A 26071-nucleotide genomic window follows, 5' to 3' on the forward strand; every position below is an offset into this window, starting at 1 on the left:
TGCAAACTGGTGATGGCTTAAATTAAAATCGCATCAGCCAAAAAAGGCTCTTAAATAAAGAAGCCAACCAACCATCAGCCAGAACAAGTCAAGTATTTAAAATCTTTCATTTTCTCATGCTATTTGAAAACGATTGGAATGTCTGAGATTGAAAAAGGTTTTATCGCACACATTTATTCTAAGAAGTAGAATTTTATGGTGCGCACACAAGCGCATTAAAATCTTATAATTTTAGGGGCCCTGTCACATCCACATCCGGTGTTGATGCTGGGGATCGAATTTCGGGTGTTGAAAAAGGATTCTCTTTCATCTCATCTTTCACTGTTTTCACATAGCTTCTTATTTTTTGTCCTGATGCTCGATTAGTTGATACATGGGTCGGTACACACGAGTGAGCAACAAGAAACGCATTCAAGAGAAAGATTGAGGGCTCTGAACGGGTTTGAGCTTTAAATTTTTAAAAGGGTTCATTATTGGCTACGGTTTTCTTTGCAACAATTTGTTCCGGTTGAGATTGTCAAGAAAAAGAAAACCATGATAAAAATAAATGCAGCGTCTCTTATGTTTATCATGACATAAGAGGTAAAATATCAAGAATTCATATCAGAAATTTGATTCTGCAATGTTGTTCCAATATCAAATTTAGCAATTATGGTATCAACTTCTTCTTATTATTCTTGTAAAGCATTTCAAGCTTATTGCTTATCGCATATTTAGCTTATTGCGTGCTTCTAGAAGAACTTCCACAGTTATTAATTGAAAGTTGTACCCTTTTTTTTAATTAATGCATTAATTAGTATAATTGTGTGGAAAGAATCATCTCTTTATGCCCACGGAAGTCGAGAAATTTTCCAACCCGAAAAATTCCTAGCCCGGACCGGGAATCAAATCAATACCAAAATACTGATATTAAGGTTGTTGCTTGGTATGAAAATATCGAAATTTGTATTTGGTATTTGAAATATTGCTGACTGGGAATTATCTGGACGCGCCTGTTTCCCACCAGAAGCTTGTCAGGTTGTTGAGCTACTGTGCTGTTGATCTCATCCAAGGCTACGAAAAAGGATGTCTCATCGCAGGATCTCGAGCGATTGATGGGATCAATAGTGTCGTTGAGGTTCAGCTGATCGATGGTCTGATGAAATGACGACTGATCGATCGATTGGTTTGTTTGTTTGACTTGTTGTTGTGGTACAAAAAAATTTTGTTGATAGCACGCAGATTATCACCGTAGTTTCTCTTCCAGAACTCAAGGACCGCGAGCATGCTTGGCAATTATCCATGTTGTCGATAGAATAAGCAATATACAATCACGTATTGGTATAATGCCGCACTGCACGACGGTAATGTCAGGTTGCGAGGAATGCGCCTAGATTTCTGCAGCGCTTGGATGCACGAGTTGTTAAAGCTTCCAACGTTTGCTTGCAGATGTCGCTTCGGGGGAGAGACAGCGAACGGGTGTGAATAAGCAATGACAATATGCTAAATTTTGCAGATCACTAATCACTGATACACTAGAACAAAACACTGCAGCATAGAAAACAAGCACCAGATTGTGAGAGTGTTGGCTCAATATTTCACATGCGACCACGTCCGATGATTAACGACACGTAAAAACAATAAAAAATAGCGATTTAAAACTGCGAAGAAACAAAGGTAAACAGTGATGTTGGACCGGGTGTCCAATCGAATTTGCTTATCATTGCGATTTGGCTTAGTTTTCCCTTTGAATATCTTCATTCCTTATCGATGCTTCGAAGTATGCAGAAAGTATGTATCGAAAGATCTGGCCTCCTCCATAAGTGCCAGAATATAGTAAAAAAAATTAATGATTTATTTCAAGTTCGTAATTAACTTTATGACAGATTAGTGATCTTCAATGCAGTCCCATTAACTTTAGACAGTAAAAAATTAATTTTAATATTACATCCAAAATGATGCACTTCAAGCAAATCGAAAATCTCATGTAATTTTATGGCCACAAATATAAACAAATACAGTAAAAGCAGCGTAATGTCAGTTCATGCACTGTATGAATGATAATTTTGTCCTTTTTGTCAAGTCATATTACACCATTGAAGTGCATCCACTATGCTGTGATATCAAAATTATTTTTTTTGCTGTGTACAACAATTGTAGGAACTCTGGAGAAGTTCTGAGGAATGAAAGGAAATGCAAAGAATTTCAGTGAAGCTCTATAAACAAATTACCGACTTCGGTAATTCATTTACCGAATTCTCAACAGGAAAAATCTGTAAACTGAATCAGCAAAACTAGCTGTCAAATTTACCGAACGATCGGTAACGTTTACCGAAAAAACAAGCTTGATTTGTAATTGATTTTACCGGAGAACTGTAATTTTGGAGTCGATATGGAAAATGAAAATTACCAAAAGATCTGTAATTTAAATAAAAAGTTTACCGACTCAAATTTAATTCGCTTTAATATTGTTTCAATGTGTTTTCTTGGTTTTATCAATTATTTGAATTAAAGGGTGATACGGTCAAAATTTGGTCAAGGGAAAACGCGTGTAAATCGGTGAAATCGTTTATTTAAAAAATCAAATTAAATTTCTTTTTCAAGTTCAATTAGTATAAAATTCAGGAAAAATATTCAGTTAGGCTTCCGCTTTTCCAAATCCGAATTGCCGGGCCTTACGCTTGACCCCTGCCATCAGATTTTGTACAGCCACCTTGTCCACCTTCTGCGCCGCAGAAAGCCAGTTTGCCTTGAACTGCTGCTCGCCCTTAGCAGTTTTTTTGGTCTTCTTTAGGTTCCGCTTGACAATAGCCCAGTATTTCTCAATTGGGCGGAGCTCTGGCGTGTTGGGAGGGTTCTTGTCCTTGGGAACCACCTGCACGTTGTTGGCGGCGTACCACTCCATGGCCTTTTTACCGTAATGGCAAGATGCCAAATCCGGCCAAAACAGTACGGAACAACCGTGTTTCTTCAGGAAAGGCAGCAGACGTTTATTCAAACACTCTTTCACGTAAATTTCTTGGTTGACAGTCCCGGAAGCTATGAAAATGCTGCTTTTCAAGCCACAGGTACAGATGGCTTGCCAAACCAGATATTTCTTTGCGAACTTTGACAGTGTCATGTGCTTGAAAACATCTGCTACCTTTCCCCTTCCTTTTGCCGTATAAAACTCCTGTCCCGGAAGCTGCTTGTAGTCGGCTTTGACGTAGGTTTCGTCGTCCATTACCACGCAGTCAAACTTCGTCAGCATCGTCGTGTACAGCCTCCGGGATCGCGCTTTGGCCGTCGTATTTTGTTTATCATTGCGATTTGGAGTAACTACCTTCTTGTAAGTCGATAGTCCGGCTCGTTTTTTGGCTCGATGCACGGTTGTAGACGATACACCCAGCTTATTTGCGGCATCTCGGAGAGAGAGGTTAGGGTTTCGCTTGAAACTACCGGCAACTCTCTTTGTCGTCTCAGCGGCTTCCGGTTTTCGATTTCCCCCCGATCCAGACTTCCTGGCTGTCAACAAACGTTCCCCAAACACTTTAATTACATTTGTAACGGTTGATTTGGCAACTTTTAGCGATTTTGCCAACTTTGCGTGCGAGTACCTCGGATTTTCGCGATGCGCGAGCAAAATTTTCATACGCTGCTCTTCTTGCTTGGACGGCATTTTGACAACTGAAGAGTGAATTCCAAAATCAAAATAACAGCAACATTCTACACACACACACCTTCAAAATGAGGGGTGTTCAGGTTTTTTAAATGCATAATTGAAAGAAATACGTCAAGTTGATATTGACCAAATTTTGACCGTATCACCCTTTAAATACATTTTTCCTTAGTCATTATTTGATTTCATTCTTACAGACATGTTTTATGTAAATCGAATAGCTCAAAACTTACACGTAGCTGGCAGTTATTGCAATCCATGCAAACATTTTGCTCCAGTTGATGTCGAAAACTGCTCCACCGATGAACAAAATCAAAGTTTTTGTCGGAAGGATTCAGTGGTACACCGAAAACAGGGAAGCATTGCATGAAGATCTCAAATGCGGATTTTAGATCGTCGCCAACGGGAATAGCAATGCATACCATGGATACCATGGTATCCCAGCATACTGCACATCCATCCGTCACGTCAGGGAAATTTCCTCGCACTACCAATAGTGGAATGCTTCCACTATCCTGCGGAAAATCATCTTCGGGCTAGAACAAAAAATATTAATAAAGCAACTAATTTTTATTATACCATACGTCTCACTTGTATCCATTTTACAACACCTGATAGGGGATTGTTCAATACTGCGTCATCAGTCTTGGCTCGTTTGGAACCACGCGATTTTTTCAAGAAGGTCGAAAATCACAACATGGTGAATTTGACGTTTCTCGCTGTGAAAACTACCGAACTCGGTAATGGAACGGGTTGTTTACCGAAACTTCAGTAAAATATTTCACCGAAGTCAGTGATGAAGCTGATTAACAGATCTGCCGGTATTTTTTTTATCCGTTTTCGTTGAATTGAAATGAAATCACCGAAATTCGGTAATTTTATTTACAGTTTTCAGCAATAGAGCGAGAAAATACCGAAACATATGTAATGTTTAGAATTACCGAAATAAAACGGTAATTTTTTTACCGAACTCAGGATCACTGTTTAAGTGTGTAAGGGAAGTAAACACGCTGAAAATATGGGAAACTTACTGGAAGCTGTAAGAATCTCAAAGTGGTTCTTTTAGCATCCGAGACTTTTCAGGAACTTTTATGAAGTTCCTAGGGGTATTGTGCAAATTGTTAAGAAGCTCTAAGCACCTCAGAAAAGCTAGATCTAGACATAATAACCGTTCACGAATTTTCGTGCCTTCTGTCGTCGGATCTTGTCCCTTCATGCGAACACGCGGAGCGGAGCGCCCGTCCGGTGATCTTCAACAACCCGGGCGTATGCGCTCGAGTTTTCCGCCTACTGCTTCTGCTGTCGTTGGTAGCCGTTTCAACGTCTGATCCTCACTCAGATAGCACAGCCGGATTGCCTACGACTATGCACCGCTGCCTGGTTCGGCCGTCGCAGACCGCTCCTTGAGCTACTCTGTCGACCGGCCCGTCACCGCCTGACTTGGATGTCGAACGTATGGCGTCTCTCTTCGATCGTCAAAGAGGACACTCGTATCGATCCCGACTGGTGTGGAAAGGTTGACCCTCGACTCCTGTCCTTGCTCGTGTGCACAATCGTTTCAGCTCCTCCTTCCGTCACTGGTGTGCCAGCTCCCGGTCGGCTAGCAACTGCCCGGATGTTGACCGTGCCCGCAGATGGTCTCGCTCTGCTATACGTCCCTCGCGTCGCACACCGGACACCGCCGCACTAAACGGAAAGATGAAAATCAAGAAGAAAGGCCCTGTGGCAAACTAGGGTTAGGTTTAGGCTCATCTCACACGAAATTTAACGGCCTACCTCTTTCGAAGGCCTTTCTTGGTGCCAAGTCTGTTCGGAGCTAGAACGATTTGCCTTGTGTGCCCCTCTCTGGTTTGTTTTGTATCCTCAGACGGCGTGAAGGTGGATGCGGTGCAAATTATCTTCCACCGATCTATCGGAAGACAGTAACAAACGCTGTATTAGTCGGGCTATCCAGAGTGAGGCATATTTTACACTCACCGTGCACTTTTTCCCCGTGTGCGTCTGGGAAGGGGTCAAATCCAGCCTGTTGTGGGAGTTTTTCTTCCGTTGCTCCGTATTCTAAATTAGTCATCTACAATTAATCTTTTCAATTGATTAGAGGACAACCGAGAAATAGTGATGGGAAAATGGTACAACCCGCCGTGCTCTTCGAAGGATGGTACTCTTTTTACATACCGTAAAACGAGGTTTCTTTGATAATGCGGAAAACTTTGGTATGATGACTAAATTTACCTTCTGTACTATTTCCTAATTTCCTTGGTTTGTTTTCCGTCGATCTTGTTTTCCGTGCTGAGCAACAATGCCACCGATGCCAGGGAAGCAGCTCCCACACACCTGGACCCTACCTATCGACCCATCAACTCGTGAACCGGGGACCAACGGCTTTACGGCTTCAGAGATGTTATGGCCCAGAACATCCCGGTGGCACCGACTGGGATTGAACCCAGGCCTGCTGGGGTGAGAGGTAACGATTTCATATTTCTTGGACTAGATTTTTTTGAGTTTCGCGCATATTTTTTCAACATTAATCGAGTATTGTCAAAGTAACCCCAAACAAAAACCTGATGTCGGTCACAAGACAAAAAAAATTAGTGCAAATAATTTATGTTAAACATATTACTAACGAATTGACCCTATATCTGTTGGCTACCAGCCAAGTCAGATGAAATAATTTTTCAAGTGCTCCCAACGTTGAAAATATACCTCTTCTTATGTCCCAGGCAAATTTTGTCTTCTGAGCACAAACTCAACTTACAGCTTTGTTTTTGCAAGCCAAAAAATCTATACTAATACTTAGACATTATTATAAGTCTGCAACTGTTTCCAGTGTGTAGCTTCAAATGCGTCGAAGAAGAACATGACAGTTACGTTCATGAATGGAAAGTGTGTTTTCCTGAAATGAGAACACAATGTATTGAGAATCCTGTCCTAAACATGTGAAAAACAACATAAAAATATTATTGTGCCATCGGCGTGAAGGAATTCAAGAAAAAATAAAAAAAATATTAAATAAATAGCATTGATTTTCCACCAGAAAAGCTCAAAACCACCTCTCACTCATCTGGTCATATCTCAAAAACTATGTGTCCAAATTATTTACCCTTGGGAACACATAAAGTACAAGAGTGTGGTGAAAATTTGAGTCCAGAATAATATGAAATAAAAAAATCCCGCCCTTGGTGAAAATAGGCCATTTTTTGACTATTTGGATACCTGCCGGAAATCACTCTTTTTACTGTAGTTACTACAACAAAAACAAAATGTTTGTACATTCATAAAAATCTTCATTAAAAAGCCTTCAAATTGACCATGAATAGCTTATTTGGTTGTGGAGTAATTTCTTCTGAAAGTTTAAGTTTTAAAAAATCTCGAAAATCCAGGGTTGTAGACCAGAAGGATCTAGGCACAGTAGTGCAAAATCGAAAAAAGCGTTTGTTCAGAATGCCAAAATAAGCGTTTTGGCCAAGTTTGGCTAAAATCAGTGACATCGACCACAACTTTTAAAAATTATGTACCCACTTGAGCTGGAACGACCCATATGTGAATTCTTTAGATGTCGTTTATATTGTTGCCAATCGCTTTTTGCAAAACTGTGATGAGGGGAATTTTGGAAAGGGAATTATTCCTACAATTCTTGAATCACCACAGGCAATTTAGTAAACCACGCTTCAGCCATTTACAAATGAATACACGCAAGTTCATGTTTGCTGTAAGCAAGCGTGCGGAAAATTTGAATCCACTTGGAAACTAAGTAATCAACTAAAGCCAGCGAAAATCTCGCTGGTCGCTGTAGATTCGCGCATAAAAAAAAGACACAGCAGTGGAAAAGTACTACTTCACTTAACAACTTGAACTGACGAGGGGGTGTTGCACTCCATTATGCAACTGACGTGCCGCAAAGGGATTCGACCAGCAGTTCAACGTGGTTCCTATATATGTACATTCAACAGCACAAAAAGTTAGCGAATCATACGAATATTCCGGACGAGTTCCAAGTCCGAAAGCGTATGCTAACCTCGAGGGCTTCTTGCACTGCTGGTCTAGCCTGTGGTTCAGTTATAGTACTACTGAAAAGCGCATAAGAGGAATGTTCAACTCAACATGATAAATTGCATCAGTGAGATTAAGAATGTGTGAAATTAGATGTACATGTATATAAACGAAGTAGAAATAGAGTGAGGGTGTTGCAACTGACAGTCAATGGGTGCCGATGAAAGTTTGCATTCGCATACGTCTCTAGAAGATTTTATGGTAATGATTTGATGAAAAATTCCACTTGAACCATCGTTAAATCAATAGAATAAGAATTCATTTAAAAAAGCAGCATCAAAGCTACAAACGTTTTCGAATTTCCGGAAATCATCATTCCGGGCTGTTTTCAATTTTTAGACGGGCTACCCAGCTCAAAACTTACAGGATACACGGAATCTGTTCAGCTTCCAATGGCGACGACTACACCTACCAAAACCAGCACGAAAACGACGGACGTCGACCGGTCGTAAACATGTGCGCCTGTCTGCCCTCTCGAAATTATTCATCTTGTAGCGTGAATGATCGCATGCTTCCCGAAAAGACGGCCCTCCCTGCGTGGGGATGGTATCCGGTCGAATTGACTGTGTTGGTGCTTTTCAGCATGTGCACATTCATACATACACCCATCACAAATAGTGGGAGGAGGTTGAATAAGTGAACGAGTTTTGCAAATGTTACTTTCTTCTGCACTCGCTGCTATTGCTGTTAGTTTGCGTATCAACTTGAGACAGATCTCAAACGAGTGTGGTATGTGTGTTGAATGTAAAGGCGGGAAATGGAAAAACGAGAAAATAATCTGTCATGACGCTCGCGGAAAAAAGGCTTCCACGACACGAATTTAATTTGCGAGGAATTGAAAGGATGTGATTCGAAGACGTGCATCCAGCGCTGACATACGCTGCAAGCACAATCATCCGAGCGGGATTGATGCTTCTTTTGCAACATATTGGATGACTGCAATTTGCAAAGGTTGTTTGGCTAGAGAGACTTTCGTCGTAAGTTGTTATATGAATCCGCTTTGCTGCATGATGCGAAGTGCAGTATGTTGTTTCATTCAGCACAGTCGTGTGCTGTCAAGAAAATTATTTATTGTACCTTTGAAGGAATGTTTCTCAACATAGATTGTTACCACTCGGTTATTGAAAAATGTATGGTTGAGCAAACAGTGATCATATATTGTAGTGAGGTGTACGCATTCGAAGATTAAGGTGAATTAAGAGGAAAAAAATATTGTTGTTTATTAAAACGATGAAATTCCCCAGAAACTTTTTTAAAACCACACAATACCTGCGTAGCTATTGAGCCGCGATTTAATTTAGTAAGAGGAGTGGAGCGACAAGCAAGCGTCTAGAATAAGCTTCTAACCGAAGCAGTGATATCTGAGTAATTGCGCAGTGATTGAGCGTTATTCAAAGGTTTAGTGAGTCTCGTTGCCAAGTCAAGGTCGAAAAACTAGTTTCTAGAATGCTTCGTTCAAAAGATACATAACAGAACTGATGAAAAATGCATGCATGCATGCATAGCTGAGTAACTTTGCCCAAGACACCAAATCGCTACAACGTCATCCTGAGGAGTTATTAATTTTGTCCAGTCAGTTTTCATATTGCAAATATTATAAATTAACAATATGGTATCTGAAAATACGCAAATTAATACCCTCTCCCGGTGAGAAACGTTACTAAACCATTCGTGGCGTTATTATTTAAGCGTGTAATCAATTCATAAGTTAAGTGAAATAAAAGGTGCGGAAGTTTAGCTTTATCATGCATTATATACATTATTATATGCATTATTATACTACGTTCAGACTAAAGTTGATATGATATGATATCAAAAAAGCCTATTTCACGTGATATCAGCTATAGTCTGAATGTATTATTAGTTTAAAGGTGAACCAAAAACAAAAAAAGATACGGCATACGCCTTCGATCAAAAGGACATGGTCGTTCTTAACGACAGTTCTTCAACCTTTTGCAAGCAAGCCTACCTAGACCATGCACCCGGACCTTCACGGTAGTGACCACCATACAATACTCATCCAGCTCTACGCGGGGGGCCACACCTGTAACGACGTGGCGTCCAAGATAGTGATACGACCAGACTTATGTTAATATACTATTAGAGGAAAAGAATCCTACCCATTTTCCAGAGTTCACGACTAACCATTTCCCAGACTGGTCCAACTCCCGGGCAAAAAGCTCTTCACCGGTGGTCCGAAGAGACAAAAGCGGCAGTAAAAGCTAGACGAAAGGCACTTTGGCGTGTCAAGCGCCTCCCAACCGACCACCCGCAAAAGGAATTAGCCCTAAAAACAAGCCAAACGGAATAGTTGAACCGACTTCCTGGAGAGCATAAATGCGTCCCACTGACCATTGGGAAAATTAAATTCTCTTTGCGGGAAAAGGCGCACCACAACGCTCTCAATTGGCGTCTTGCAGTGAAACTTTTCCAAGCTTTCGCCACCTACATTTCGAAGTGAGAACTACTAGAAGGAGGATAGTTTCTAAATTCTCCAAGTAAAACAGACGATTTTTGGGGCAAATCGGTACATAAAGAAAAACAAATAATTTCCGGTGGAAACTTTTGCTTGAATCGTGTAAGAAAACTTGTTTGCAAACTAACTGTTATTATTTTTGTATGGATCAGAGATGTTTTCATGGAAAATTATGCATAACAAGTTTGCACGCACAGGTAGAGGTTACCTCCTGCGCAGCTGAATTTTTCGGAAAATGGTGAATATGTGCGATTTCCACTAGGATGAAAGTGGAAATTAAGTGAATTTACTTAAGAAAGATTGTATCATCCTGGTGATAATGGAGAAATGGATGTATAGGACGCCAATATTCAATAAATGTTCATTTTAGCTTTTTTAGGTAAACATATTGATGCTCACAATTTTCGACGGAAACCGCTACGGAACTTGATTAACTCAACACGCATCATACTATAAAATGGTGCTCGATGGTTTATAAAGTGATAACAAGATGACAAATCATCTTTATTTTGAGTTATTGAGCAATTTACTTCTGTTTACATCATATGTACGATGCAGCATTGATGGAGCTGTGAAATTAAATGAATATATCTAATGAAAGTTCATCTGGAAAAGTCAAAGATGCACATCAGTATGATCGTGAAAACATTTTCTTCTTCAATTCGAATGTTATATTGGACGGATTTTACGCAGGCTTGATAAAAATTATGATTTAATGCTAATTTTCACGAATTTTATATGCAGTCTGTCAACATTATCATCATCATGCCGTGGCGACATCTGCGTCGAGCTTTTACGGCAATCTTCCAATCGAAACTGGCCGAAGCAACATCACCGACCCTGATGCCTCAGCTGAAAAGCTCGACACCTATTTTGCCAAGCTTTCTGCCATCAACCAATATGAGCCCACCTTTCTTCGCAAAACTTGATCGCCAATTTGCAGATTCCACAAGACAGCATCAACTCTCCAATTAACCAAGACTTTCGAGGAGCTGCAATTTGCATTGCTTTACAGCACCGGCAACTCGGCCGAACATACAAAATAGGTTATTCCCTTAAAAAAAAACTTCCCATGGACGAAAAGGACAAATTATTGTACCTTTACAACAAGGTGTGGCTAATTAGTGACTTTCCGACCGCTTGGCAAGAAAGTTTGGTGATCCCGATCCCAAAGGTCAACGCCACCACATGTGGTACTGATAAATTCCATCCGATTGCGTTAACTACCCAACTAACAATTTTCACAATGTAAACGCTTTACTCATTTCATTTATACAGCCTCAAGCTGTATTCAAACGTTATACGATATGAGGAAACCTTTACTCAACCTCTATTCAAGCAAATCTGGCGAACTTAGTCAGTTACTTATGGCTGTTGGAACGGTCGGGAGAAGCTCTTATTGCATATATCCATTATCGCTTCTATACAGCTGTTATCCTGCGGTTTAGTTGTGTGTGAACTTGAAAGGCGCTTATTCAACCTTTTCCCGGTTATTTCAAAAATCACTACACAGCTTTCTCTTGAAGCCGGGTTAAATACTGTTTACGCTTTTTTTATGAAGGAATTTATTGAGTTTATTTTGCTGTGAATCAAATTAATCGAAATTAGTTACAAATCATCACCAAATTATTTACCCTGCACCGGAACCTGGAATCGAACTCGAGACGACCTCATTGGCAAACCTTGACACTACCAACTGTGCTACACCAACACTTTGAACTTATGTAAACAAATCAACATTCCCTTCTACAACAAAATCGCTGAATAGAGGCTTCATAATAGTGCACATGAATCACTTTTCTCGACTAGTTATAAAAGAGCAGAGTAAAAGCTGTAAAACTGCACACGTCTAAAAATAAACCTAGTTGACTGTGAAAATGCTTCCGAAGTTGCTCTAACACAGTTTATAAGCTGAGTACAGGTTGTTTAGTTGTTGAAAAAGCACTTTTGATGTTTATGTTATTCAGCAAGAGTGGTTGGTTGTGTAGAAGCCATCAAATGAGCAATATATTCACTTTGTTAGCTATGTTTCGCAGCTACAAGTTGAAAGTTGATTAGTGTATGTATAGAAGTAACATTAGCGTTTATTGGCTGATGTTATTCAGTGCGACTGACAAATTGAATAATGGTTGTGAGAAAGTTGAGTAAACGCTCTCCAAAACTATTTTGCTAGCTTTTGCTTGTAGCTGTATCTGCAGCTTCTTTTTAGCTACTTTACAGCACAACGCTGGAAAAGTTGGCTTACAAAGCTGAAAATGTTAGTTGGGTAGCTATGCAAGCAATCGTCGACTTCACACTGCATTGGAGGAAAATGGATTCCTTGGTCACTGGCAGCTCATCTTCTGGGTAGGAAAGGGAACTTTCACGTAGTTCACCTCGCTGGGAGAACTGTTAAAGAACACGCAGGAAAAAGGCCACCACACGGAGATCGCCTCCTTGGATATATCCAAGCCCTTTAACAGAACATGGATGCCGTTAGTATTGCAAAAGCATATCAGCTGGGGTTTTAAGGGAAATATCCTCTCCTTTTTCCGAGGCTTTCTGTCCAGACGATCATTTAAAGTCACCGTCTTCGCAGTGACGATTTTCCTAATAGCGATGAACCGGGTCTTTACTCGGTCACCGGTCACACCATCGCAAGGACTCGCATCCAAGCACAAGCAGCTGTATCAGCAGTTGCCAAATAGTTAACCTCAGCTGTTCTTCCGGTCACCGAGTCGGCGCTTCTATCAAGATCGGGGAACAACCGATTCCCCTGAAAAAAAGGGTCTGTGCTTATGGGCACGAACGAAAACCCAACGTAGGACCGCTAGTGGACGGAACAAATATGTAGAGCCTTTAGTTCTTTTATTTGATCCATAATATATTATCTTTACTCTTCCCTTTTATGAATTGGTGGCCCTGGTGGGTCGTTATTTGTTTTTTTCTGGTGTCCTTTTGATCATTTAAGACCGTGTAGCTGATGAAAAATAGTTATTATTGATACCTGTAATTTTAAAAGTTTGTTTGTGACATTAAATTCTGAATGATGATATTACTACTTTCCTATATCATTAAGTATAGACTGATGGTAGGAGAAATAGGGGATGAATACTTTACATTTAAGATCTGAATATGTAGCGCAAAGGCTGGGAGTGGTCGAAACAAACGTGTTTGCTCTTAGTTCTTTTAATTATTAGAAAATCTATTATCTTAACTCCTTCTGTATTTAAATTGTTGGTCCTGAACAGGGCCGTTTGTTTGTTGGTTGTTGGCCCTGAAAACAGAACAGGGCATTTTGTTGTTTTTTCCTGGTGTCCATCGAAAGGGTTTTTGAAGTTGGAGGGTACGGAACGAAAAGGTACTAATCGCTGTTGCCTTTTGACGCTCTTTTTATTGTGGCGCTATATGTTTATATTGATGTTGTATTTGCTTCAGTGGATAGGGAACTAACACGAAATGCATAAACGTCTGTGAGAAGGTTTAGAGCTGGATCATTTACGCAAGTTTATTCTCTCACGGAGACCCAATGACCCAAAGCTGATAGTGATTCTCCGAACGATGCTATTGGCACTGATTGATGATACTTTGCTGTTATTTCTCTCCATGGTTCAAACATATTTACATTTTGTGAACCTGTTTTACCCACGATCTCGAGATCTTGAAAGGAATTCTATAGCGTAGAAATATAGTGGCCATGAAAAAGGCCATTTGGGATCCAAAAGATTTACATGCTGGTACTTTCGGGATGGTGTGCTTACACTATTGCACAGCGGTTGAAATCAGCCTAACGGAACGTCTGCAGTGGAACGTCCGAAAGATGGTGAAGCTACTCAGAGAGCATCCGATGTCAGCGTCTTTCAGGGTCCTACCAAATTTGTGGTGACCATCTCCGTCGCAAATGAAACTGCCATTTCGAATCGAAGCGAACAAACTGGTGTACTTTGGTATCTCCAGAGACAGCGTGCTCAGTTGGCTTTCTTGGCAGCAGCATTACGCAGTTTTTTACAGTCTGTTTTATACTTGCAGAATAGCTAATTAGGCCCCTCCCTTTTGGAGTATTTTTCGTCAGAGCGTTTCTAGTTGCAAGTATATGGCAGCATTCACACCAGACCAAGACGTGCTCCAACCAGCATTGAATTGGACCAGTGCAATTCAATGCCGACCGGATGACGGCGGCCCAGTCATGCTGCCTATTGCGAGAAGCCTTTCCTCCGGTCGATCTTATAGTCACTATATTCATAGTCTGGCGGATGGAATCTCGGGAGCCATTTGAGCTGTCAAATAGCGAAAACAATCGAGCAAATCACAACAGAAAAGAACACATCAGCTATTGCGAACGAAACTGCGGAAACCTTTTTCACGTGACTCAAGGCTCGCCTACGCAAACTAATACCATCTTTGTGTTGGGAAATGTTTCCCATATCCGATGTTGCAAGTAATGTGCGTTCTATTGGCGAGGAAAGAATAATAAACGTTTTGTTTATAAAAGTTGATTGTACCTTTTTAATTGTTGGTCTACAATATATTGAATTGGTTCCGCTTTTTGATAGATCGAAATTCTATCCGCCAGGCTATAAATATAGCGACTATATTCGATTTGGGTGCATTCGTCGTCGTGTTCGTATTCTTCCATTCATTGGTGAAATGGTGGGCGGTCAACTGAGCGGTGAGCTCGCTCATGTGAGCATGCGCAATGTATCGTGTGTTCGATTTGTGCTCTATCGGTACGTCCGTGTTTGGGATTTACCGTTACATGTCTGAATTTTGATTTCTTTTTTTAATGTAACCCCCTAGTATAGAAATTTAAGACGTAGTCCTACGTCAAAACAATACACATCTTGGGCGTTCTAGTTGATCGCCACTTGACCGTCACACAACACTTCCTTAAGGCTAGTTGCAAGACCCGCATAAACCTTATCCGCAATTTCCATGCGGCACCGCATCAACAACCGAGCTATCCGGCTGCATGTAGCCGAAGCAATTATCGACAGCCGTCTACTCTACGGCCTGGAGCTCACCGCAACGGTAAAGGACAAACTGTTGCAAGTCCTTGCACCGATTTACAACGGCTACATCCGCGTAGTTTCGGGTCTCCTGCCCTAGACGCCGGCCGACCCAGCCAGCGTTGAAGTCGGGGTACTTCCCTTCCGGTTTCGAATTGATACTGCAGTCGCAATCAAAGCGGCTGCCTACTTGGCAAAAACATCGGGTAACAAACGGAATAATCTCCTCGAAGAAGGGAATAGAGTCCTCCGTACAGCAGCCAACACCGACCTCCCCCTAATAGCCAAGAGCCACTGGCTCGGAGGAAAAAGTTGACAATCGAGACCGTTAAACATCGAAAGCTGGATTGAGGACCAGGAGACAACTCAGCGGCGCTCAGACATTCCGTTGCAGAGATGCTAAATTCCGAGAACCCCAGGCATGCGCATCGTTTAACGGACGGGTTCAAATCACACAATGGAGTTGGGATAGGTATCGCAGGAAATATCTCACCAACGAGTTTGAGCCTACCGCCACAAGCTTGATTTCTTCTGCAGAGGCAGCGGTGATATTCGAAACAGCAACCACACTATTTTTTCTCTGTTTGGGACCTAACACCACTGCGACCAGTAATTTGATCTATTGTAGTATATCCCGTGTCCTTAGTTTAGTGCATGTCGTAATACTCCATCATTATTGAGAAATAATGAATTATTCGGTTTTAATACAGTAGTCATTCTTGCGTTTATCGCAAGAAATCGATTATAATTCAAAGGTCCCGCTATGTATACCCTTCGGAGTGTTTTAACACCCTCTAAAAGCACGCCTCTTTGTCAGTCAAAATTGGATTTCTTAGCAACAAAATTAAGAAATGACACCGATAATGACCATGCATCAGAACCCTAGTCTTAACCACTTCAAACTAGGGAACAATGAATAGAAGATTAGGAATCACATCTAGGTGAAGACACATTTTTTCCTTGTTTGAAGATCATCCTCGGTCAAAGCAACCCGAGGACTTATCACTATTAACAAGGCATAAAAAGTAACAACGACTAAGATGTGTTTCTTTGATTACTGAAAAATCCTGTTCCCCTAGTTTGAAGTAGTCAAGACTATGAATCGGTGGTAGATCTTACATCCCGTAACGTACCATGAAAAAATAATCTACACACTTAGAAAAATTGATGTAAATTTAGGTGCTCTGAGACTGACATATACGAGCGTCCATTTTGACATAAAATTGAGTCATAATAGACAAGAAATTCAGCTTAATTTTACATGACATGTTTGGTTACGTCTCATTCTTTATGTCAAAGATGGATTCCGTCACGTGTAAGATTAGGTATTTCTAAGTGTGTACCCAAGTAACCAAAAGTTCCGCATTCAACACTTCCAAGTTCCATAAAGTTCAAATAAAGTTCCGACAGAACTTTCAAGTTCCATAAAGTTCAAATAAAGTTCCGACAGAACTTTCAAGTTCCATAAAGTTCAAATAAAGTTCCGACAGAACCGCTTCTAAGGAAGATCAAGGAGAGCACGCGAACCTGGGAACCTGAGGGAGCAACGAGTCACCTCCAGGCTTCGCACAGGTCACACCCGGCTCTCACACAATTTTGGTGGAGGAGCTTTCCGCAAGACCTGTGTTGTCTGTAATATTCCAGCCACCGTCTAGTAAATCCTCTGCGTGTGTCCGAAGTACGAGCTCGTGTGGCAGCACTACGGCTTTTCGGGGAATATCGACGACATACTGGGCAACGAACATTCGATCCTGGCTGCTCTGGATTATTTTTCAACGTTCGTCCAGTTTTTTTTTTCTGTGTCTTCCAAATTTGAAATGTCGTCCAACTAAACTCTGTAACATTGAACTGTGTATTTTTCCAAGTCAGGCTTTCTGCCTCTGATATTTTTACTACAAACTGAAGAACTAACCAATGGCTAAAATTCACTAAAATAAAGAAAAAAGAAATAATACTTATTTTACTGTTAACAGTGGTCAATTGATACTTCTGCAATAATTTGTATGAAGTCTGTAAGTTCCATGTTATAGAACAGTTGCAAATATTGAAACTTTCATTCACATTCAGCTTTATTTTTTCGACTGCTAGGTGCCTCGTTCTGAATAATGAAAATTGAGTAAAATCATGCCTGAAATTTGCCTCGCAGCTAGAAGACTCAACAGTATCGCATAAATTTTCATTACCCCACCAGGGGCGCTATATTTAACATGACGTTTAATCATTCATTACCTACCATTTGCTGTTCCGGAATGAAACTGCACAACACCATGAAACAGAGTCGGAAAAAAAATGCATATTCAAATTTCCATTGCAGGGCACTTATTATCGTAAAACTGCTACTGGCGATTCTGTTGGCAAGTAAAACGAGTGAGAAAGGCTACAAGCCCACCAGGTCAGGGAAAAACGACCTTCCTGTGAAAGTGACAACCGAAAAACTAAAGCTTTCAGCTTGGGCTAGTGTAAAATATTTTGCTGTTGCTTGATTGCGCCCTACTAGTATAGTCTGTACCTACATTGGATGGCAATTATGTTCTCGCTTGGTGCTAAAAGAATTACAGTTCTGCGAACAACCCGACCGGGCGAACGAGCACAGCTAGAGGTAGAGGACGAAAAAAGTGTATAGATCCAGGGTGCATGTGGTTCCGCGTCCACATTTGCAGTTTGCATGTTTATCCGCCATTAAAAGCTCGTAAATAAGCCATAAACATATAAACGTGGAGCGATTGCATTTTCTGATTTGACCCCAGGCGGCTGCCAGAAACCTCGGTAGGCTCGAACAAGCACAAAGTATTTAGCCGTGCAGTTTGACTGCGGATTAGGGATGTCACAGCCTGTCGTGCATTTTTTGGAATATAGTTATTATAAGTACGTAGTACGTCGTAGAGCGTATAAGTAGTAGCACGAGCCACCACAAAAAGTAGACAAAAGCCAAAAATTTAATGAAAATTGTTAGGTAATCTAATAGGGGGAATGGATGTAATGTCGGCCTAAATGTCCCTAATTTGGGCCCATACATAAATTCAGCAATCGACTAAAATTCCAATAGTGGCCTAAAATATCCATTAGTAACGTCCCAATGACGCATTCATCTAACGGGTGTTCAATAAAAAATGAGACTTTTTTCAGTCATATAGCTAGTAAAAAAAATTCAACGAATTCAGTAATTTTTATTAGAAACATAATTTTTATTCCTCAATGAATATTGGAGAAGGGGCCCTGGTCAGCAGTACGACGCAACTTAGTCGCGATGCTCTCCCTTTAATTACAAAAAGGTATTGAAATCATTCATTTTTTATTGAACACCCGTTAGATAAAATTTATAAATAGTAGATTTATAGCGATATTTTGGTTTTCTATACAGTTCAATACTTTAAATTTGTTCAAAACATGGAATAAAATACCTGCTCATGAAATGTCAAGCATGCTTAAAACAATTTTCTGACGGAATAACTAATTTTTAGTTGGGACGTCTCCTGATTAGCACACTCTCAACTAAAAAGCAGCCTGGCTAGATGGGGATCGAGCGAATAATGACTGTAGTATTAAGACTTGATCATGTAGTCGCTTTGCTTCCAACATTGCCACATAGTATGCATAATGTTGTGCTCAATTCGTCGTTCTGTTCACGGTATCTGAAAAACGTGGTACCTGTACAGTGGGTCAGATATGCAATCTAGCTTTCCAAATTAATAACTTTTAGGGGTGATTTTTAATATTTTGCGCATCGTTTTTTTCACTTTACAGCCTAAAATTGGGACAGAATTTTAACTTTATTAAGTATCACAATCTCTCAGCATAAATTTATTGCAGTCAATAGAAACTAAATTGTATCAAATCTTGTAAAAATGTCACAGTGGATTCAATTGAAACTTTTTTTTCTGTGATTGTTAATGTAAATGTAATTTATTCATGGTTTCCATAATTTTCTTCAAGCTGGATTCTCTTCATCGACTTCCTTTTTCGTTAATAATTCAGCTGCAAACACATTCCTTGATTCGTGTGCCATTCTGGATGCTAGATGGGAACCTCCTTTATCAAACTACCTATGTGGCAAAAATAGCGCAAAATCTTTTTAGTGAGTTCAACACGAACAGCTCTTGAATGGCTGATTGCAACTGGTCATCCCTAGCTAGGCCGTTCCAATATTAGCACGATGAAAGATGCTTTTGTGGCTCGTGGTGATGAATGGCGTGGAGCAAGTGGGCTTAGCCGTTTAGATTTCCATCCCTTGCATGGGCCGACATAGCGTGAATAGCGCTAGCAAGCTTCCGGGAAATAAGTCGCCCGGGCGTAATTTTAATCGTGTTTTAATTTATGTTTTCACGCGACCACAAACAAACTATAATGAAATTTGATAAATTTGAACACACATGCACAACCAGTTTTAGTGTTTTGTATTGATACGGTAGGTTATTGGGGCACCGCTGCTAGACACGATTTTTCGGAAAATAGGTGCATCAATTGATCTTTGAATAATGCATAAAAGGAAATCATTGAATTAGCTGAACAAAAAAGCAAATCTTTAAACACTGCTCTTTTCATAGATCGACACATCATTTTAAATAAATAACATTGGATATGTCACCTAGAGTCTGAAAACGTAACACACAAGCACTTGCGTAAGTATACATCAAAGAGATAAATTCATTTTCATATTCTTTTTTATATTGGTGAATTTTATTGTATGCCGTATTCCACAAGACATCAACTCCCTTATCTCTTTTTTAAGGTTCCCAGGGAGCGAATTCATCGCCAGTTGGAAAACATTGTGTTAGAGGAAGTTTGCTCTATAAGATGGTGTAGTTAGATTGCGTGGTCGTTCTGTAGTTCGTGAGTAATCGACATTTACAGTCGCTGTTCACATTTGGCACATTGTACCTTTCTACATGTTGCTCAAGAATTATGTATTTTTTTTTTGTTTTTTTTTCGCGAAATCCATGCACCTAAGAAATGATTCAAAATCCTTAAATATCATTCAAAATGCCTACTTTTTGTAAAAGGTGTACATATTTAGATCCCCCACGATATTTTTTAACGATTCCTTTGAATTTCCCCTGCTCGAGGAAACTTTATATAATACACGGCAAGAATTCTAAATCATGGCACCAGAGCCATATTACACTAAGTCTTGACTCGTGCAAGTATCCTTTATTTCCATTTTAAATCTTTCCATCCGAAAGATAGTTTTTCTTGCTCCATCGCCTCCGCTTGGACGAAGCATTTCGTTTAGCCTTCCTTTTTTTTAGCGAAAGAAACGACCGTTGCTAAAAGAAAACATTAGCATAATTCGCGGTGAACGGATATTTTTGTTGCTTTATTTACCTACCCGTGGTGCGCCTCGCGTATCCTCGGCTATCATGTGCTACATAGGTAGGGAATTATGGGGTTTGATGGACAGGATTAGATTATGCGTTTGTTCATCATTTATTTATTTTTTTTTTTTTGTAACGAAAATACACATTTTAATCCGTTTTGGATTAAAATGTGTATTTTCGTTACAAAAAAAAAAAAAATAAATGATGATTTTAAAGATTATGCAGGATCAGTGTTGGCTAAAATCAAGATCAGAAAATCAAAATCAGCTATCTTTCTAGATCAATATCATCTAAAACCACAGACACCAATATCACAAGCCATCATCACCACGAAAATCACCCGTGATTTTTTACCAATATCAGCTGTGTTTTTCGATTCCCAACATCACTCAGCATTAATATCAACCAAGATCAAAATCATCGAAAATCAAAGGATTAGAAGATCTGTTAAATTCTAGAGTCTGGGACATTCCAAAATTCAAATAAGCATTCCAAATGAAATTAAAATGGTGGATTTCAACCCAAGGTGGCTTCCACAAATCCAAGATGGCGTATCTAAATCCAGACCAACGTTGCCAGAAATACCGATTTATCGGTATTTATTCCGATTTTCAAACTTGATACCGATATATACAGATAAGGTTTCTCAGAATACAGATTTTAGAGTTTAAATACCGATTTATACCGATTTTTCATTAATAATCAAAATGATTACTGCCTGCCCGCACTGAATTGTCAGAGGCAACTTTTATGAGAGACTTTTATCTTCTTGAAAATTAAGCTTTTTGAGCCAGCTCTAAAACAAATTCATCTTCAAAAATGTCTTATACTTGATACTCTTTCGACTAATGCTCTCATTTCCTCGCCGTTTTTGGTTACCAAGGAGTCGAGAAACAGCTGATGGCTCATCCTAGTAATTTCTGGAAATCGGGAAATACTTTTATTCAGTAGAAAAATTGGCCCATAACTTTGAAGTTTCTTCCAACTTTCCCTAGGAATTTCCGTCCTTTAAGCTATTTTCCGGTTCCTTCCAGAAAGCTATTTCGACTTCCCTTCCCTTGGAAGCTTCTTCTGGCTTCGCTCGAAAGGTTCTTCCGTCTACTCCCGTCAGTTTTGTCAACTTTTCCGGAACTTCAGGAATGCTTCGAGAGTTTTATTGCGGTTCCATTAGTTTCAGAAAAACTTCAGGAACTTTTCAGAAGTTCTAAAACTTCAGAATAGTTCGGAATTTTGGATAGATTCCGAATAATCCGAGAATCCGGGAATCTTAAGAAAGCCCAGAGAACTCCAATGAACTTAAGGAAACTGAAATATTTTGGAATCTTCACAAGTCCAAAGAACTTTAAAGAAATTTAATGGTTTTCAGGATAGTTTCATTTTCTGTTTGTCATTTTGTTGATCTCAGTAAATCGGCAGTGATTTACGGCCGTTCCTGATTTTGGACTTCTTAGATTTTGGAATGATGGCAATTGATTATAAATAGTTGTTAAAGGCATTTACAACATTGACCTTTAACGCTCAGAGTCTAAATAATTTCAAACTTACATGTAAACCCTACCAGAAAGGAATAACTAAATCATAACATAGTTATATCAACTTCTGTTATTATTTACAAATGTTGTTACACTATTGATTCAGTGTCCCGGTTTTAATAAAGAAAAGCATATTTGAAACAGAATTATATCACATTTCGTTAAATTTAAAATTTAAAACAAATTATAAATAAAGTTTGATGGAAGAAAAGATGGAAACGTTTATTTTTAATATAAATGTTTTTATTATATTTTGACTATATGCGTGAAGTCAACATATTTGAAGATTCTAATTTCAAATAACAGACTAAACTGTCAAGTCGACGATGACAGAAGCACATACCGTGGTAGAGGTAACAATAGCTGCAATATTTAAACCTACGACTGGATGCCTTCCTTCAGATAACAACTTGAGTGCGGTATAAATCGATAGAACTGTTTCAAACACATCGTCGGTACGTGAGCAAGTCAGCGATCATCTCTTTTTGTCAGTGGTGGCGGGGGGAATACCCCTCACCATCCCTCTCCAACGGGGGAGTTTGGTAAAGAGAAATGATCAAACCGATTTGTATTTTCTTAAAGTTGTCCTTGCTCGCTTTCTACTCTCTATATACAATTTTCACACTGCCGTACTCTACAAAACTATTAAATCTATACTTTCATCTCCTGATCTATCGTATAAAAGTTACCACTTTAGTCTGTTATTTGAAATAAGCATCTTCAACTATGTTTTTATTATGTTTTACTTTTGACAGTATTTACCCTTCTTTGGTATACATATTGCATGTAAATCAGCATTAAATCCGAGGTCCAGGGCTCTATGAGAAAATGTCTGAGTGTGTAATACAATTTTGTAAGCCATATTTCTTGACAAACACTGAACCGAATTGGCCGCAACAATAATATTAAAACTATTAAACGTTTTGGAATCGATCATCCAGCTCCGAATATATAGCCGAAACAAGTTCCGAAAAACATGGACACAACCACCAAATAAAAGGTACTACGGTCCCATAGAACACTATCGAAAAAATTTGGAATCAGTTTGGATCCGATCCTCCTGTTCCGAAGATGTAGCTGGAACAAGATCCGGCGAGTAAGGATTACTAGAGTGTAGGTTAACTTAAACGTGCCAAATCCTTCATGCCATACCATAAATCACATGAGAACTCCACAACAAGATCATAGCTGGTCATACCGAGTGCCCAGGATTGCATTGGTCATATCAGGACATATTCCGAGTACCCCGCTTTGACTAGAATTAAAACCAATCAAGCGACACATCAAATATCAGGATAAAAAAACAGGGACAATTACAGTCAAACCGAGTGGCTTAGACCACATTGGCTGCATTCGGTTATGTTTCGGATACCCCCTATAAAGTGGCCAGCTCCTGAATAGGACAAACGCCCATCATGCAGCACATAAAATCATAAAGCGACCAGATCCTAGTCGAAATGGAACATATTGAGTGTCCTAAGCTACATGGTCACATCGACTCTTACATTGGCAAAGACCTGGTTTGATGTTTCGGATACCCCTGAGAAGTTGCCAGAACATTGATTAAGTAAGAAGGGTCAGACCTCACCAATGCATTGGTGGATACATCCAGGTTTTAATCTGATAATCAATCTTGAAGAGAGGCTGCTGGGTCAAATACTGTTTTAATGTTTTGATGACAATCTTAAAATAGAAAGAATGGAAGAAGGAATGCGTGATCAGACATAACATCTCCTCAGAAAATCCCATTGGCGCCGACTGGTATTGAACCCAGGCCTGCTGAGGTGAAAGGTAATCACGCTTACCACTACACCCCCGGCGCCGCTTAAAATTTGGGTGTTGGTTGAAGTTGAATTATTTGTGTTACCTCAGAAATGATGTAAATTACAGGTGTTTGTTTGTAACTAATATGCAACATATGCGACCAATTTATTAGTTGTGTAAGTCATTAAAAACATTCCCTTCAGAAAAAGTGTCATTACGGGTGTTCAATAAAAAATGAGAATGATTTCAATACCTTTCTGTAATTAAAGTAATGAGCGTAATTTTTTTTCTCTCCAAGAGAATTGCTCTCTGGACTCCCTAAAAATGGATGGCATGTTTCTTTTCGCTCGGGTGCTGTCTGTTCAATCGAATATGGCGTCGAAACAGCAAGCACTCCGCGAGCGTGTTGTACAGTTTTACGAAACGCATGGTCATCGTGGAAAAAAGTTTACGGTAGACCACTTTCGAGACGAAAACGTGCCCGTGAGTACAGTTTACGCATCCCTGAGCGTGGAGCAGAAGGCCGGTAGTTGCCGTTCGGCGAAGATAATGACGAAGAAGAAGAAGGAAGCGTTGAAAAAGCTATTCGACAACAAGGACGGAACGAGTTTGCGTGACGCCGGCCGAAAATATCACTGCTCCCATACCTTGATTCACCGAACCCTCAAGATGGAGGGCATCATCTGTCGGAAGAAGACTCGGTCTCCCAAGTACACGGACGAGGCGATAGCGACCGTGAAATCGCAGTGCCTGTGCATGACGAAGATCTGCCGCGGGACGTCGTTCGTGCTGGACGACGAAAGTTACTTTTCGCTCTCGAAGACCCACATTCCAGGAAATGACAGCTACTATTCCAGCGACAAGTCAGATACCCCCCCCCCCCAAAGTAAAATATAAGTTTAAGCATAGACTTGTGAAAAAAGTAATGCTGTACATCGCCATATTGGACAGAGGGGTTTCAAAGCCGTGGTTCTAGCCGAGCGGTCTGGCGATTAATCAACAAGTGTACCAGGAGGAGTGTCATGAGAAAATTCTTCTGCCGTTCTTAAAGGAGCATCATGCTGATGGGAAGTACGTCTACTGGCCAGACAAGGCGTCTTCCCATTACGCCAAGAAGACGCTGGAGTATCTTGAGCAGAAAAAGATACCGTACGTGCCGAAAGAAAGGAACCCGACCAACTTGCCCCAGTGCCGTCCCATTGATCCCATTTTTTCGGCTCCCTTGCCCTAGTGTACAAAAATAATTGGCGGGCCAAGGATACGAAGCAGTTGACCACGAGGATCCAGAATTGTATACGGAAGATGGACGTCAGTGCCGTCCAGCGCTCTTGTGATTGCATCGCGACTAAGTTGCGTCGTATGGCTGACGTTTTTTTGAAGAATTATATTATATTATATTTTTAATAAAAAATACTGAATTCGATGAAATAAAAAAAAAATTACTAGCTATATGACTGAAAAAATTCTCATTTTTTATTGAACACCCGTTAGAAAGTGTTGCCAATCAACATGTCTATTCTTGCTATTCAATATGTAAATTTACATCTTTAAAGCTTGAAAACATACTTAGTTAATCATGGTGGTGCAAGATATTTCAACGATTTAGGAAACTCGACCTAACACCCCCACTTCCCCTAGGTATCTCTGTCTGTGCAATCGAGAGCATAGCACTGATGGCATTTATGGGCTGCCTGGTAGTGCTATCTTATTCGCTCAATTGCCGTCGTCGGTTTCAGGGTATGCATGCGGGATTTTTGCTACAGCTACCGTCGCACATTCTAGAAATGGTTATTTTACTCCATTTGCTGTTCCAAGCTCTGCCAGATGGAAGCATGTTCAACTATGGTCGATAAGTGGCAGTTGGTGGTTTTCAGATTTGGTCAGGTGAAGCGGAATGCTTCCGAGCTGGGAGGGAGAAACAGACTCGGAAAATGTGAATGTCAAGTGAAGCCAGAAATGAGCTGTCACAAACTGTCAGTGAGAGCCAGCAGTACAAAACATCAATCAATGGGAAGTATTGATATCGAATACAAAATATTTTCTTGCTTGAAAACAATTTGCACTGCAAAATTTTCGTTTCTTCAGTTCAGGAATCGGTATGTAATTTAGCTAAATTGTAGTGTATCAAGCATGTTATATCGTAAATTTGATAGTTTTCTGAAAATGGAGGGGGTTGTAGAGATATTCAGGTACGGTTACTCTAAATTTCCGGGTTCGTGTCGGGTACGAGTATACGAAGAAAATATTTTTGAGTTCGGATCGGGTAAGGGGTATATTTGGGTACGGATAGTATCGAGGGGCACGCAAAAACT

The 26071-nt window shown here is 40.1% G+C and overlaps 1 pseudogene; it reads left to right on the forward strand.

Moving 5' to 3' along the window:
- The window catches only part of LOC135704939 (uncharacterized), a 39665-nt pseudogene extending 34338 nt beyond the window's left edge, over window positions 1–5327 (forward strand).
- Window positions 5328–26071: the final 20744 nt, after the last annotated feature.

Source organism: Ochlerotatus camptorhynchus, unplaced genomic scaffold (genome assembly GCF_037179485.1).
Source record: "Ochlerotatus camptorhynchus isolate MF236.1 unplaced genomic scaffold, CSIRO-AGI_Acam_v1.1 ptg000251l, whole genome shotgun sequence".
NCBI lineage: Eukaryota > Metazoa > Arthropoda > Insecta > Diptera > Culicidae > Ochlerotatus > Ochlerotatus camptorhynchus.